A 14595-nucleotide genomic window follows, 5' to 3' on the forward strand; every position below is an offset into this window, starting at 1 on the left:
GAAATGATAGGAATTCTGCAGTGGATAAGTCACCTCCTAACTCTCTAAAGCCTGTCCACCATCTATGAAGCACAAGCCAGGAGTAAGTTGAAATACCCTCCACTTGCCTGGATGAGTGCAGCTTCAACAATACTCAAGAACCATTAAGTACAAATCAACCTGCATGATTGGCACCGCATTCAGCATCTTCAACGTTCAGTCATCTTCAACAGTGGCAGCAATGTGTATCATCTACACGATGAACTGCAGCAACTCACCAAGGTTCCTTCAACAGCACCTTCCAAATCCACAATCGTTACCACCTAGAACAGAGTTTTATCAAAGTGTGGGTCATGACCCAGTGGGTGGGTCATGTGTAGGTGTCGGAAGGGTCATTAAGTGATCAGTAACACCATTTTGGTGGTGGTCCTGATCGCGGGTGAAGTGCCCAACAGCCACTACTGGCTTTTACATTGAGAATGACAATGGCTGCCATCTTTTAAATGGAAATAAATGAGGCTGTGTGGACTCTTCTGGCCAGAAGAGGCAGCAGAGAGCAGGTCATGCGCCCAGCAGGCACACTTGCTGTCAAGCATCCGCCAGGTTCGTGTTTTTGGCGCCAAATCATGGAGCTGTGTTGCATTTTGTTCCAGCTAGTGGCAAGCAAGGCAAATGAACTGTAACGATTAATGGTTTTATTAAAAGTAAGAGATGGCCAGAGACTCACAACAGAATCTACTGGAGAGAGCTGCACAGGAGAGTCCAGGATAGAGCAGTGCTGGTGTTATCTCTGTACAGAGCTCTAGGGCCTCTGAATAACAGCCTACAAAGAAGAAATTTAACACGGAATAAAGTAGCATAAATTATTTCTTGAGGTACGGTTTTGTCAATTGTGCAAATAAGGATGCAAAGCGCATGTGTGTTATATGCAGGGAAGTATTAGCAAATGAGAGGTGAAGTTTCAGATTTTGAAAGAGAAGTGATGGGTGAAAAATTCCTTTTGAGCTTGAGATCCCAGAGTCAGTTATTAACTTAGAGCTGACTCCAAATTAAAAGACTACGCTGCTGTACCTGACATACAATACCACATTATAGACACACCAAAAGCCCATGAAGCTGTCGGCATTCTGGTGTAGCATCTCCCAAGAGTATCGAGTTTTGAGTAAAACATGCATTTTGTTGTTATTGCCCTTCACAAAAGCATACGTGTGCAAGGTTGAACTTTCCGTTTCCATAAGGATGAAGACTTTGATTTGATTTTGATTAGATTTATTATTGTCACATGTATTAGTGTACAGTGAAAAGTATTGTTTCTTGCATGCTGTACAAACAATGCATACCGTACATAGGGAAGGAAGGAGAGACTGCAGGATATAATGTTACAGTTATAGCAAAGTGTAGAGAAAAGATCAACTTAATACGAGGTAGGTCCATTCAAAAGTCTGATGGCAGTAGGGAAAAAGCTGTACTTGAGTCGGTTGGTACGTGACCTCAAACTTTTGTATCTTTTTCCTGACGGAAGAAGGTGGAAGAGTGTGTGTCCGGGGTGCGTGGGGTCCTTAATTATGCTGGCTGCCTTTCTGAGGCAGCGGGAATTATAGGTAGAGTCAATGGATGGGAGGCTGGTTTGCGTGATGGACTGGGCTACATTCACAACCTTTTGTAGTTTCCTGCAGTCTTGGGCAGAGCAGGCTCCATACCAAACTGTGATACAACCAGTAAGAATGCTTTCTATGGTGCAGTTGGTGAGGGTTGTAGCTGACATGCCAAATGTCCTTAATCTTCTGAGAAAATAGTGCCGTTGTTGAGCTTTCTTAACTATAGTGTCGGCATGGGGGACCAGGACAGGCTGTTGGTAATCTGTACACCTAAAAACCTGAATCTCTCGACCCTTTCTACTTCGTTCCCATTGATGTAGACAGGGGCATGTTCTCCACTACGCTTCCTGAAGTCGATGACAATCTCTTTCGTTTTGTTGACATTGAGGGAGAGATTATTGTCGTCGCACCAGTTCACCAGATTCTCTATCTCATTCCTGTACTCTGTCTCGTCATTGTTTGAAATCCGTCCCACTACGGCGGTGACATCAGCAAATTTGAAAATCGAGTTAGAGGGCAATTTAGCCACACAGTTATAGGTATATAAGGAGTAAAGTAGGAGTCTGAGGACACAGCCTTGTGGAGCACCGGTGTTGAGGATGATCGTGGAGGAGGTGCTGTTGCCTCTCTTTAACTATTGTGGCCTGTAGGTTAGAAAGTTCAGGATCCAGTCGCAGAGGGAGGAGCCGAGGCCAAGGCCATGGGGTTTGGAGATGAGTTTCGTAGGAATGGTGGTGTTGAAGGCTGAGCTATAGTCGATAAATAGGAGTCTGACATAGGTGTCTTTGTTATCTTGGTGTTCCAGGGTAGAGTGCAGGGCCATGGAGATGACGTCTGCTGTGGCCCTGTTGCAGCGGTAGGCGAACTGTAGTGGATCAAGGCAATCTGGGACGCTAGAATTGATTCGTGCCATGACTCACCTTTCGAAGCACTTCATGAAGATGGATTTCAGAGCCACTGGACGATAGTCATTAATGCATGCTGCTTGACTTTTTTTGGTACAGGGATGATGGTAATTTTCTTGAAGCAGATAGGGACCTCTGATTGTTGTAAAGAGAGGTTGAAGATGTCTGCGAATACCCCCGCCAGCTGATCCGCGCAAGACCTGAGTGCGCGTCTGGGTACCCCATCTGGGCCAGTGGCTTTCCGTGGGTTGACCTTCGAGAAGGCTGCTGTGACATCTGAAATGGTGATCTCAGATACAAGTTAATCCGTGGCTTCTGGGGTGGATTTAGCCACAACCTCCAAACTGCAGGGACGGATGGATTTTTATTCTACCTGGGATGTCGTTGACTATTCCAGTCGTGTCACTACATGGGTACCTGCCCTGTGGAGCAACATCCAGCCACGACATTCAATAGGAATCAAAGGCCAGTTGAAATGATAACTCCGAGTCCTGCTATCATCTTTCTTCTATAAAAAAACAGAAAATGCGGGATAAGGTCTGGCAGCAGCTGTGGAGAGAGAAACAGAGTTAACGTTTTGAGGCTATGCGACCCTGTTACAGAACTGAAGAGCGATAGAAATGTAATTGTATATGGCCGCTGAGGGGAGTGGAGGTGGTGAGACAGAATTGAAGGTCAGGGATAGGTTGACAAAGATGTCATGGACACAAGACAGTGTGCTTAAGCGAACGTGGCATATGTCCTGAAGGTCGGTTGGCGTGGGCCACGAAGGTCGGCTGGCGTGGGTCGCGAATGTCGGCCTGCATAGTCCTGAAGATTGGCCGTTTGACAAAAGTGGGTGCTGGGATAAAAAGTTTTAAAAACACTGACCTGGAAGATCAAGGGCAACAGATGCAGGAAACACCGCCACCTGCAAGTTCCTGTCCAAGCCACGCACCATCTTGACATGGAAATATGTAACTGTAACTGTGTCAACATCCTGGAACTCCCTCCCAGACAGCACTGCAGGTGTACCTACACCTCAGTGACTGCAGCGGTCCAAGAAGGCAGCTTGCCACCACTTTCTCAAGGTCAATTAGGGACTGCCCACATGCCATGAAAGAATTAAAAGTAGATTGTTACCAATAAATCCAAAAGGAAATTTAGGAGACATTTCTTTATTCAGAGTGATTAGGATGTGGAATGTGCAATCACAACAAATAGTTGAAGTGATTAGCACAAGTACATATAAGGGAAAATTAGATAAACACATGAGGGAGAAAGAAATAAAGGTTTGCTGATGTGTTTAGATGAGATAGTGCAGAAGGAGGCTCAAATAGAGCATAAAGGCCAACATTGACAAGTTGGGTGGAATAATGTGTTCGTGCACTGGACATTCTGACTAAATTTGGATCCAGCAAAGCAGAAAGAGCAGACAAACTGTGAACTTTATGCTGTGTACTTTCCCTGCCAGTTTGACCCCCTTTTTGTTTCCATAGGTTGTCCCAATGCAAACATCCCTGCCCACCTTCCCCACAGTGCTATCTGTCACTTGTTCCTTAGTTTTGTTTTCACTGAGCATTGACCTTTGATCTACCATTAACACTTTCTGCTTTCTTACCATAATGCCACTATTAGCACTTCTTTAGTTCTTAATGCCACCATTGACACTCCCTTTGTCTTGTGTCCATGACATCTTTGTCAACCTATCCCTGACCTTCAATTCTGTCTCACAGCCTCCACTCCCCTCAGCGGCCATATCATGGCAGGTATCACAGCTGGATCTGGTCATCACCAGATGTGACTCTCTGAACAGCATTCTCAACACATGCAGCTACTACCGTGCTGACTGCGATCAGATCACTCCCTGCATGGTGTGCACTGGGGGCAGAATACAACCCTTGAAGTATTTATCATTCAAAGTAGAATTGCTTCCCTCATACCAATGTCAGCAATACTGCTCCCCAACTAACAGTTCTTCGATTCAATTAAACTGGCACACTTAAGTATAGAAGTGAAATGGAACGTACTTCAAGACTTCATTTACAAGACTATATTATTAAACATATAAGATGCAAGAGCGGTACAACATCTGAACCCTTTGAGATTCGCAATACACATTGCCACATTCTTCTCTGCGGCTGATACATGTCTTCAGGTCATCTATGGAGGTTGTCTATTTACATACTAGAATTGGTGGGAAGCTGTTCAGCCTTTCTTGCCTGATGTCGAAAACAAAGATAGACCAAGTCTTCATCAAAGAGTTGCTCTCCGCTAACAATGCCACACTAGTATTCCAAACCGAGGAACACCTTCAGTGGCAACTGGACCACCTGCATCAGGAATACAAAGGTTATTGGGAGGCGGGGGCGTAGTGGCATTGTTGCTAGACCAGTAATCCAGAGACCCAAGATAAATGCTCTGGGGTCCCAGGTTCGAATCCCACCATGGCAGATGGTGAAATTTGAATTCAATAAAAGAGAAATCTGGAACTAAAAGTATAATGATGACCATGAAACATTGCTGATTGTCGTAATAACCCATCTGGTTCATTAATGTCCTTCAGGGGTGCAAATCTGCCACCCTTACCCAGTCTGGCCTACATGTGACTCAAGACCCACACAGCGAGGCAGCTGACTCTTAATTGCCCCACTCTGAACGCCTAGCAAACCACTCAGTTCAAGGGCAATTAGGGATAGGCAACAAATGCTGGCCCAGTTAGCGATGCCAAATCCGAAATTTAAAAAATGTTGTCCAGGACATTGCCAGACTGCCATCTGTCAGCACTGACAATGTGGCACTGGAGATTGTTGTCAGCTTCACATATCTATGCACCATAATCATCAGCACGACGTCACTTGATGATGAAACCAACATATGCATTGTAAAATCTGCATGTGTTATTTTCAAGCTGAGTATGAGAGTGTGGAACAACAGCGACTGGACTGGGAACACCAAACTGTGAGTCTACCAAGCCTGCAGCCCCAGCACACTGTTCTACAGTGGTGAGACCTTGACAACATATACCAGGCAAGGGAAAATGCTGAACTGTTTCCACCTTCGCTCTCTTAGAGAGTATCCTTGGAATCTCTTAGCAAGACAAGATCACTAACTTAAGAAGTCCTGAAGAGTGCTAATTCAATCAGGAGATACTCATTACGGAACCAACAACAAGGAACAAAGAACAAAGAAAAGTACAGCACAGGAACAGGCCCTTCGGCCCTCCAAGCCTGTGCCGACCATGCTGCCCGTCTAAACTAAAATATTCTACACTTCCGGGGTCCCTATACCTCTATTCCCATCCTATTCATGTATTTGTCAAGAGGCCCCTTAAACGTCACAATCGTCCCTGCTTCCACCACCTCCTCCAGCAGCGAGTTCCAGGCACCCACTACCCTCTGTGTAAAAAACGTGCCTCGTACATCTACTCTAAACCTTACCCCTCGCACCTTAAACCTATGCCCCCTAGTAATTGACCCCTCTACCCTGGGAAAAAGTCTCTGACTATCCACCATGTCTATGCCCCTCATAATTTTGTAGACCTCTATCAGGTCGCCCCTCAACCTCCGTCGTTCCAGTGAGAACAAACCTAATTTATTCAACCTCTCCTCATAGCTAATGCCCTCACTACCAGGCAACATCCTGGTAAAATCTCTTCTGCACCCTCTTTAAAGACTCCACATCCTTCTGGTAGTGTGGCGACACCTGCACTGGCTCAGCAACATTCATTGGACGATGATGGCCGAATATCCAAAACCTTCTGTACAGTGAATTGAGCACTGGATGTTTGTACCTTCTTTATAAGCCCACCAGCAAGCAAGATATGAAGATGGCGGACATTGGCTCTGGCAGTCAGTAAGCATCACTGATAAGCATGGCCTTTAGAGACTGACTGCTTTAAAGGGCATTGGAAGAGGTGGGCAGAAGCAAGAAGCACAGCTGAGAAGAGGGCCCAGAGAAAACAGAGAGGAAGGATTTGTGTACATCTTCAGGCCACTGTCTTCCTCTGCAGAAAATGCGGATGAGTGTGTCATGCCAGAGTGGGGTTCCTGAGCTACACCAGATGATGCTTAACAGAGTTATCAGCACATGGGTGGAAGGCTGCCACAATAGTGGATTAAAGCACTAGGCAGAAAATCTGTTCCGCCCTGCATTCTGTCAGCAGAATTTCTATCCTAAATTGTCTTACTGCTGTCCACTGATCAGCAAATTTAGCACAGAATAAAACTTGAATGTGGACTTTTTCCTGATCTGAATGCACAACCCTACCAAGACAGCAGTGAAATAAAATTATTCTTGGCATCCTCCATTTTGGAGATATTACAGCAGAGCTGCTTTGAAATGCAAATGCTTGACGTACATTTGCACCGTGACCCTTGCCCTTTGACTTGTGTCCCAATGGCGTGAACATTGGAGGCATGCTTGCGTGAATGAAGATTCGTCAGGCTAAATGTTTTTATTAAAATGAAAACACAAACCTCTGAGGTATTTGAAATATGGTTTCGTGCCATGCAGCTATATGCCAGAAAAGAATTTCAAACCCACAGGAAAACATTCAGTGCTTGATGAAAGATTCTGCTCAGTCCATATTGATTAATAGTAAAATTTTTGTTGGCAGCAACTTGCACTCAGAAAATGGTGTTGTACACCTGACTGGCGTGACTGATCTCTTGGTCTTGTTCTCATGTGTATCGCGGGTCCAGTGTATTTTTTCTAATCCATGCACGAATTAAGATACCAGCACAGAACTATGTATGGAAATATACTGGTTCTTAATGACTTCAACTTATTAACATTTGTGAGTTACATTCTTGGCATGTAAATTTGGATGCTTGCAGAATATTCCATTACTGGGTAGAAATCAAAGCATTTTACTTCAATGAAAATTAGGGAAACACAAAGTGAATGCAACAAATTAGAATTAAGTAGGAAAGTTTGTGCCTGAACGGAAAAGGAATGAACAATGTGAGCGAGCAAATCCATTGGAGGACATAAGGGGTTCAAGAGACAACCAAATGCTTTGCTGGAGAGAGAGAACATGAGAAAGAAAGAGGATGAAAGAGGGGGAGAGAAAGAGGAGACAAAAGAAGAAAGAATGAGAGAGCAAATTAAAGAAAGAGAAATGAAGATTTAAATTCATAGTGTGTCTTTTGTGACCTCAGGACATCCCAATGCGCTTTATTGGCAATTAAATGAACTGTTGTAAATTATGGTAGGAAGGTGGAATGTGGGATTAAACTTTTGAAAAAGACCATGGCTATCAGGCTTAATGACTTTTCCCCATTCGTAAAATATCCTTAGGTTCTTAAGTAATCACTAAAATTTTCAAAAATAATTGAATGTGACTACAAAAAGTCCAGAAAAGTCAACCGCTACAATTTGTATTTTGTCTCTTTTCAATGACATTCCATAAACATTGTGTCATTGCGGAAGCATTGCTAAAGTTTTTGGTCGGCATCTTTCTGGTCTTTGCACAAGCCTGGCTGTATAACATTCTTGCGAAAGATCCATTATATATAGACGTCGCAGCAGAAGAGAACACAGATCCATAGGATCCCTGCAATGCAGAAGGAGGCCATTTGACCCATCGAGACTGGACTCAGCCTCTGAAAGTGCACCCAACCCAGACCTACTACCCCCCCACCCCTCCCCGACCCCGCCGACCCCTGCCCTTGTCCCCATAATGCCTGCACATCTTTGGACACTCAGAGGCAATTGAGCATGGCTAATCTGTCTAACCTGCACATCTTTGGACTCTGGGAGGAAACCAGACCACCCGTAAGAAATCCATGCAGACACTGAGAGGACGTATAAACTCCACACAGACAGCCACCAAGGCCAGGATTGAACCTGGGACCCGAGTGCTGTGAGGCAGCAGTGTTATTGGCAGTTTCAAGGGAGATGCAATATTTCGCTTGCAGGAGAGCGCACGTTCGTCAATTGATTTGGTACATTTTGGGCAATGCAAATGCCAATAACTACAAGAGGAAATGGCAAAAGGTTCTGCACTATAGAAACTGTGAAAAACCATCACTGAAGGATGGGCTGATTCAATTCAGCTTGTCCATGAACACATGAGACTATTTTGGTCTAACTGGGACAAGCTAGGCATCTCCTGTGGAGTCATTCTTAAAGGCAGGCAGGTCATCATGCTGGAATCTTTTGACTTTGTGTTCTTGAACAATTTTGTCACTCACACATGGTCTTGGGCATAGATTGGGAAAAAAGACTTGCAAGAGAGACAGTTTATTGGCTGGGTATGAACAATGACACTGAAGTTGTCATCACGAAGTGTGAGGCATGTCAAGAGAAAGTGCCAAGTCAGCACAAAAAACAAGATTCCACATAACGTCATTTCCCATCCTTGATCCCAAATCACACCCAAACTCTTTCATATTCATGGCACTGATTTCATTGTCATCGTTGACTATTTTACCAATCACCTCATGATTCAATAATTGCACAATGCAAAAAGCACAACTGTTGCACACACACTTGAGTGCTATTTTCAGTTTAGTTGATGCGCCAAGAAAGATCATGTCAGATAACGGTCTTCCTTTTATTGGTATGCCATTTCAGGATATGTGTGAAAAGTGTAATATTGATCACACTACTACATAGAAACATAGAAAATAGAAGCAGGAGACAACCATTCAGACCTCCGAGCCTGCTCCGCCATTCATTATAATCATGGCTGATCATTAAGTTCAATACCCTGATCCCGCCTTCCGCCCATATCCCTTGATCGCTTTTGCCCCAAGAGCTATATCTAATTTTCTTTGTTACCCTAGATCTTATGGCTGAGCTGAATGAATGATTTGCACGGTGAAATCCTGATTCTCAAATACAAACAGACCATGCAAGATCTACACATTGCAATGTTATATCTGAGAGTGACACCTGTAAATGGAGTTGGCGGGGAATTGAAGGGCAATTAGCAGTGGACAATAAATGCTGGCTCAGTTATGCCCACATCCCATGAATGAATATTAAAGAGGTGCAACTATTCCATCAGTGGCAGAACTCATGCTTGACAGGCCAGTGGTTACCAATTTACCTACTCTTGCCCTTTTTCAGAAACTAGAACGCAACTTTTAAAACCATGAGAAGATGATCAACATACACAAGAAAATGCGGGTACAGAATTTTCAATTGAACAGTTGGGAAAATGCGTTCACATGCATGATCACACAGAAGGTATGTGACAATCAGCCAAAGTGACAAAGATTTATTCAGAACCAAGTTCCTATGAGGTTATTACACACAAAGGCACAATTGTGAGACTAAACTGAGGACAAATCAAATCAATTCCAGCTCCTACCGTCATACAGTTCTACTGCATCTTGGACAAGATCTCAAATGCAGCCAGAAAAAACATCCAAGAAGGACAATTCCACAGCAATTAAAGAAATCTCTCGACAAGGCTACCATTACAAGATCTGAGCGTAGCAATAGACTACCTCTACGCTTTAAAGACTCCTAGATTCACTGGTCCAAAACACTTGTGTAATAGTAACTAAACATGAACATGTATTGTATATAATTATACTTTTTCTGGGTGGGGGGAAAGTATCTTTTTTTTTTTATCAATTAATAAAAAATATTTATTAACGTAGAAGAAAAACACACAAAAAGAACTATAAAGAGTGGGCATTGGGATTCTCTGTTCCCGCTGGCAGCACTCACCTGCCTGCGGGTTTCCAGCGGCATTCGGTGGTTTCATGGGAAATCCATTGAGAAGCGGCGGGAATAGAGAATTTCGCCGCCAGTGGATGTCACACCGCCAAGAAGCAGGTGGTTCCGGGACTGGAAAATCTCGCCCAACATTTCTGAATAATTGTGTTTAACTGCAAAATAAGCCAAGTTAAATTTATCTGCAGAGTTTTAGTGGTTTTTTTAGAAATGTTTTTTATTGGATTTTTGCACAGAGTATATTTTGCTGTTATGTACACAGGATATGATATATCTATATATATGTAAGTAGACATCCGTTTGTGCCGGCGACGCACTTCCGGAGGGCAATCCTCGAGTGGGTCTGGTGCCGGTGTTGCCCCTCGCTTCTCCCGGTCGGATTTCGCCGCCGTTGTTTTCTCGTGCATGCTGCCGCTTCAGCCAGCCCTCCCGTCCTCCACCTGTATTCTCCCTTTTCTCTGTTCCTGTGGATGTCAGTTTCCCTGCCTCCCCCCTCCCCCCACCCCCTCGCCCCCCTCCACCTCCCTGGCTCTCCTCCATTGTTCCCTGTCTCTTCCCTCCTCCAACCCCCCTGTGGTTCGACTTTCCTTCCTCTTAGACTGAGTTGTGCCCCCCCCCTTCAGTTCTATCTCCCCCTCTCATGCTTTGGCTGCTTTCCCCTGGTTCCCGGCTACCTGGCTATTCTTCTGCTTGTTTGTTGACCGCCAGCCGAACAGGATTCTACGGCGGGCGATCAGGGAGTCAAAGGCAAGGGCGTCTGCCCTCCTCCCCAGAAATAGATCTGGCTGGTCTGAAACCCCGAAGACCGCAACTTTTGGGCATGGCTCCACCCTCACCCCCACCACTTTGGACATTGCCTCGAAGAAGGCTGTCCAGTAGTCCACAAGTCTGGGGCAGGACCAGAACATGTGGGCGTGGTTGGCTGGGCCTCCTTGGCACCGTTCACATCTGTCCTCCACCTCCGGGAAGAACCTACTCATATGAGTTCTTGTTAAGTGGGCTCTATGTACCACTTTTAGTTGCATCAGGCTGAGCCTTGCGCAGGTGGAGGTGGAGTTGACCCTGTGCAGTGCTTCGCTCCAGAGTCCCCACCCTATCTCGATCCCCAGGTCCTCCTCCCATTTCCTTCTTGTTGCGTCCAGTACTGTGTCGGCCCCTCCTACCAGTCGGTCGAACATGTCGCTACAGTTTCCTCTCTCTAATATGCTTGCGTCCAGTAACTCTTCCAGTAATGTCTGTCCTGGCGACTGTGGGTAAGTCCTTGTCTCTTTTCGTAGGAGGTTTCTGAGCTGCAGGTACCTTAGCTCATTCCCCCTGGCCAGCTGGAAGTTCTTCGTCAGTTCATCCAGTGTCACGACCCTGCCATCAGTGTACAGGTCCCTGACTGTCAGTGTCCCCTCATCCTGTCTCATCCTTTTGCAGGTGGCATCAGTCAGTGCTGGTGTGAACCTATGGTTGTTACAGATGGGAGCTTTGTCTGACATTTTGGTCAGGCCAAATTGCTGCCGGGGAAAGTATCTTTAAAAAGAAAGGGGTTGTTGTAATATGCCTTTAAGGGAGCCCAGCATGATATCACTAGAAGGGAAGTGCACCATGTGATCCAGTTTCAGTTTCACCTTTGCCTTTGAGCAGACCTCAGGACAGATGTCTTCAAGCTTTATACCCATGTGTATCTGTTCTCAAGTGGCTGATCTTAATAAATGAACCCACAATGTGTTTACCCAATCCCTTGTGAGTGATTGGCACCTTTATATCATTGTAACATCAAAACAACTACCCCATCATAAACTGTAATATCAAGAGGTCCATGATGGGTGCATATATTGCGTTTGGTCCCATGCCCTATTTCAACTTAACAACCCCAGAAACAGAGGGCCTATGTCCCATGTCGTAATTAATCATCCCATTTGTATCTATCCGCATACTCCAAATCACATAAACATGCCAGATACAGGATCATGCAAATCTGAGGCAGATAGGCAGCTCGTGTCCATCAAGGAAGGGAAACAAATAGTGGTCAATCATGAGATATGGGTGTTTTGAACTGAAATAATAAATTATGTTTGAGATTAGGAACATTGGAATAAAATATCACGCAATGTGCAAGCCCCCATGAGAACAAGCCACGCGAAATGCCTTCGCTTATAGGGGAAACGTCTGTGGTTTCCTTGAAGCGGCTTGTTTCAGCTGCCGGCAGGAATATGATGACATTCAATCAGTGGTGCATTGATGCCTGTTCCACAGTTGCCAAAGGGTATTTGACAACTTTTCAGTTTGTGAAAGGCAACCTGAATCGTCATGTTTTGGATTTCTTTCCACAACTGCATTCCACATTATTCTAAGCTTCTCACGGAATAGTCACCCTTGCAGGCACAAAACACACTCTCAGCAATAAGATTGAAAGACCTTGCCACGGAGATGGAGGGGACTCCAAACTGTAAGCGGCTCATCAAATCAACACTGCAGTTAACAGGTGTAGAGGGTGCCCCCCCTCCCGTCACCACCCCTTTCACTCACAGTGAACTAGTTCCTTCTAAATAATGTGAGCAACATTTGCAACAAGAACAGTCTTAGGCACCTCTCCTCAAAGATCGTCACAATGCACTCCATCACAGGGCTCACCCCAGTTATTTAATCTCTGGCGAGAATCTCCTCATTCCGTGATTTTCAATCCTTGGTCTCCAAGCCCTGCAGTTGACTTTTGTCTGAGTTCCTTTCAGCTCTGGCCTTCTGCATCTCCATTTCCATCACCGCAGTATCAGTAGTCCCTTCAGCTGCTTCATCTCTAAACTCTTGAATTTTCACTCCAAACCTAATCTGCCATTCCGTGAGGCTCCTTAAAACCCATCACTTTCATAGAATTTACAGTGCAGAAGGAGGCCATTCGGCCCATCGAGTCAGCACCGGCTCCTGGAAAGAGCACCCTACCCAAGGTCAACACCTCCACACTATCCCCATAACCCAGTAACCCCACCCAACACTAAGGGCAATTTTGGACACTAAGGGCAATTTATTCTGGCCAATCCACCTAACCTGCACATCTTTGGACTGTGGGAGGAAACCGGAGCACCCGGAGGAAACCCACGCACACACGGGGAGGATGTGCAGACTCCGCACAGACAGTGACCCAAGCCGGAATCGAACCTAGGACCCTGGAGCTGTGAAGCAATTGTGCTTTCCACAATGCTACCGTGCTGCCCTGCTTTCACCAAGCATTTGGTCACATGTCCGAATGTCTCATTCTCATTCTTTGGCTCTCTGACAATTTTTTATCTGAGAACACTCCTGTGACGAGCCTTGGTTGTGTTAAAGGTGCTATATAAATCCAATTTTTCTTTGTTCTATTCCACATAATCCATATTGACACTTCGATCTCTTATTTGCTGCACTGACCTGTTCAGATTTTGTAGAGTTGGAGGTTTCAAAAGGTCTATTCTTTACGCTGTTGATTCTTTGTTGAATAAATGCTTATTGAGAACACCAAGATCTGTTGGCAACAGCTAGTTATGCCTGAAAATTAATGAGAACAGAAATTAAACTTTACACATGGCTAAAGCTTCATAATACATGCCTATGCAGCCGGTAAGGACCAAAGCTCAGATACCACACTCATTCCCGGCAATTTCCACAATTACATTGCTGCTCCTGCAATACTCCTCTCCCATCTTTACAATTTTGGCCTTGCATGCTGTTTGAGCCAAATTGAATACAAAAAGAACAGATATTTGCTTTTATATTGCACCTTTTATGAATTAAGGATAGGCGTGGTACTTAATTCACATCCAATGAATCACATTTGCAGTACATCTACTGTTGTATGATAAATACAGCAACTAATTTGTGCACAAGATTGTCCCACAAATAGCAATGTGATAAAGATCAGGTAAGCTGTTCTTTTAGTGACCTTTGTTGAGGAGTAATTATTAGCCAGGACACTGTGGAAAATTCCACTAAGCCTCTTGGAAATACAGCCAAGGGATCATTTACATCCATCTGAGAGGTCAGTCAAAGCCTTGGTTTAACTTCTTATCCAAAAGAGATGTCCAACAGTGTGGCACTCTGCACTCGAGTGACTGCCTGAGATTTTGTGCCTCAGTCTCTGGAATGGGACTTGAACCCATAACCTTCTGATGGCACGAGTACTACCATCTGAGTGACAGCAACCATTTCAGCAACAGGATTTTGTCAGCCCTTTGACCCCAACACTACCTTTAGAAAATTTAGATCTTGCATTAGGTATCAACCATTGCCCCATTGTAACTCACCAACCTCTGAGTCAGAAGCTTGTGGGTTCTGGACCCACTTGAGAAAGCTCCACAACTTAGCCTGCCTGCACGATCGGGCAATCTGAAAGGAGTCTGTCAGAAGTGCCATCATTCAGATGAGGCCTTATAACAAGGCCCCGCCTGCCCTCGAAGTTGCATATAAAAGATTCAGTTGTA

At 44.8% G+C, this 14595-nt stretch overlaps 1 long non-coding RNA gene across 1 annotated transcript; it reads right to left on the reverse strand.

The window, feature by feature from the left end:
* Positions 1–1226: 1226 nt before the first annotated feature.
* On the reverse strand, positions 1227–14045 carry LOC140415735 (uncharacterized). The gene is made up of 3 exons (XR_011944648.1): positions 13896–14045; positions 13547–13663; positions 1227–2990 (listed from the first exon to the last, which is right to left on the reverse strand). It is a non-coding gene; the product is annotated as an uncharacterized lncRNA (long non-coding RNA).
* Positions 14046–14595: the final 550 nt, after the last annotated feature.

This window comes from Scyliorhinus torazame, chromosome 1 (assembly GCF_047496885.1).
Source record: "Scyliorhinus torazame isolate Kashiwa2021f chromosome 1, sScyTor2.1, whole genome shotgun sequence".
Taxonomy (NCBI): Eukaryota; Metazoa; Chordata; class Chondrichthyes; order Carcharhiniformes; family Scyliorhinidae; genus Scyliorhinus; species Scyliorhinus torazame.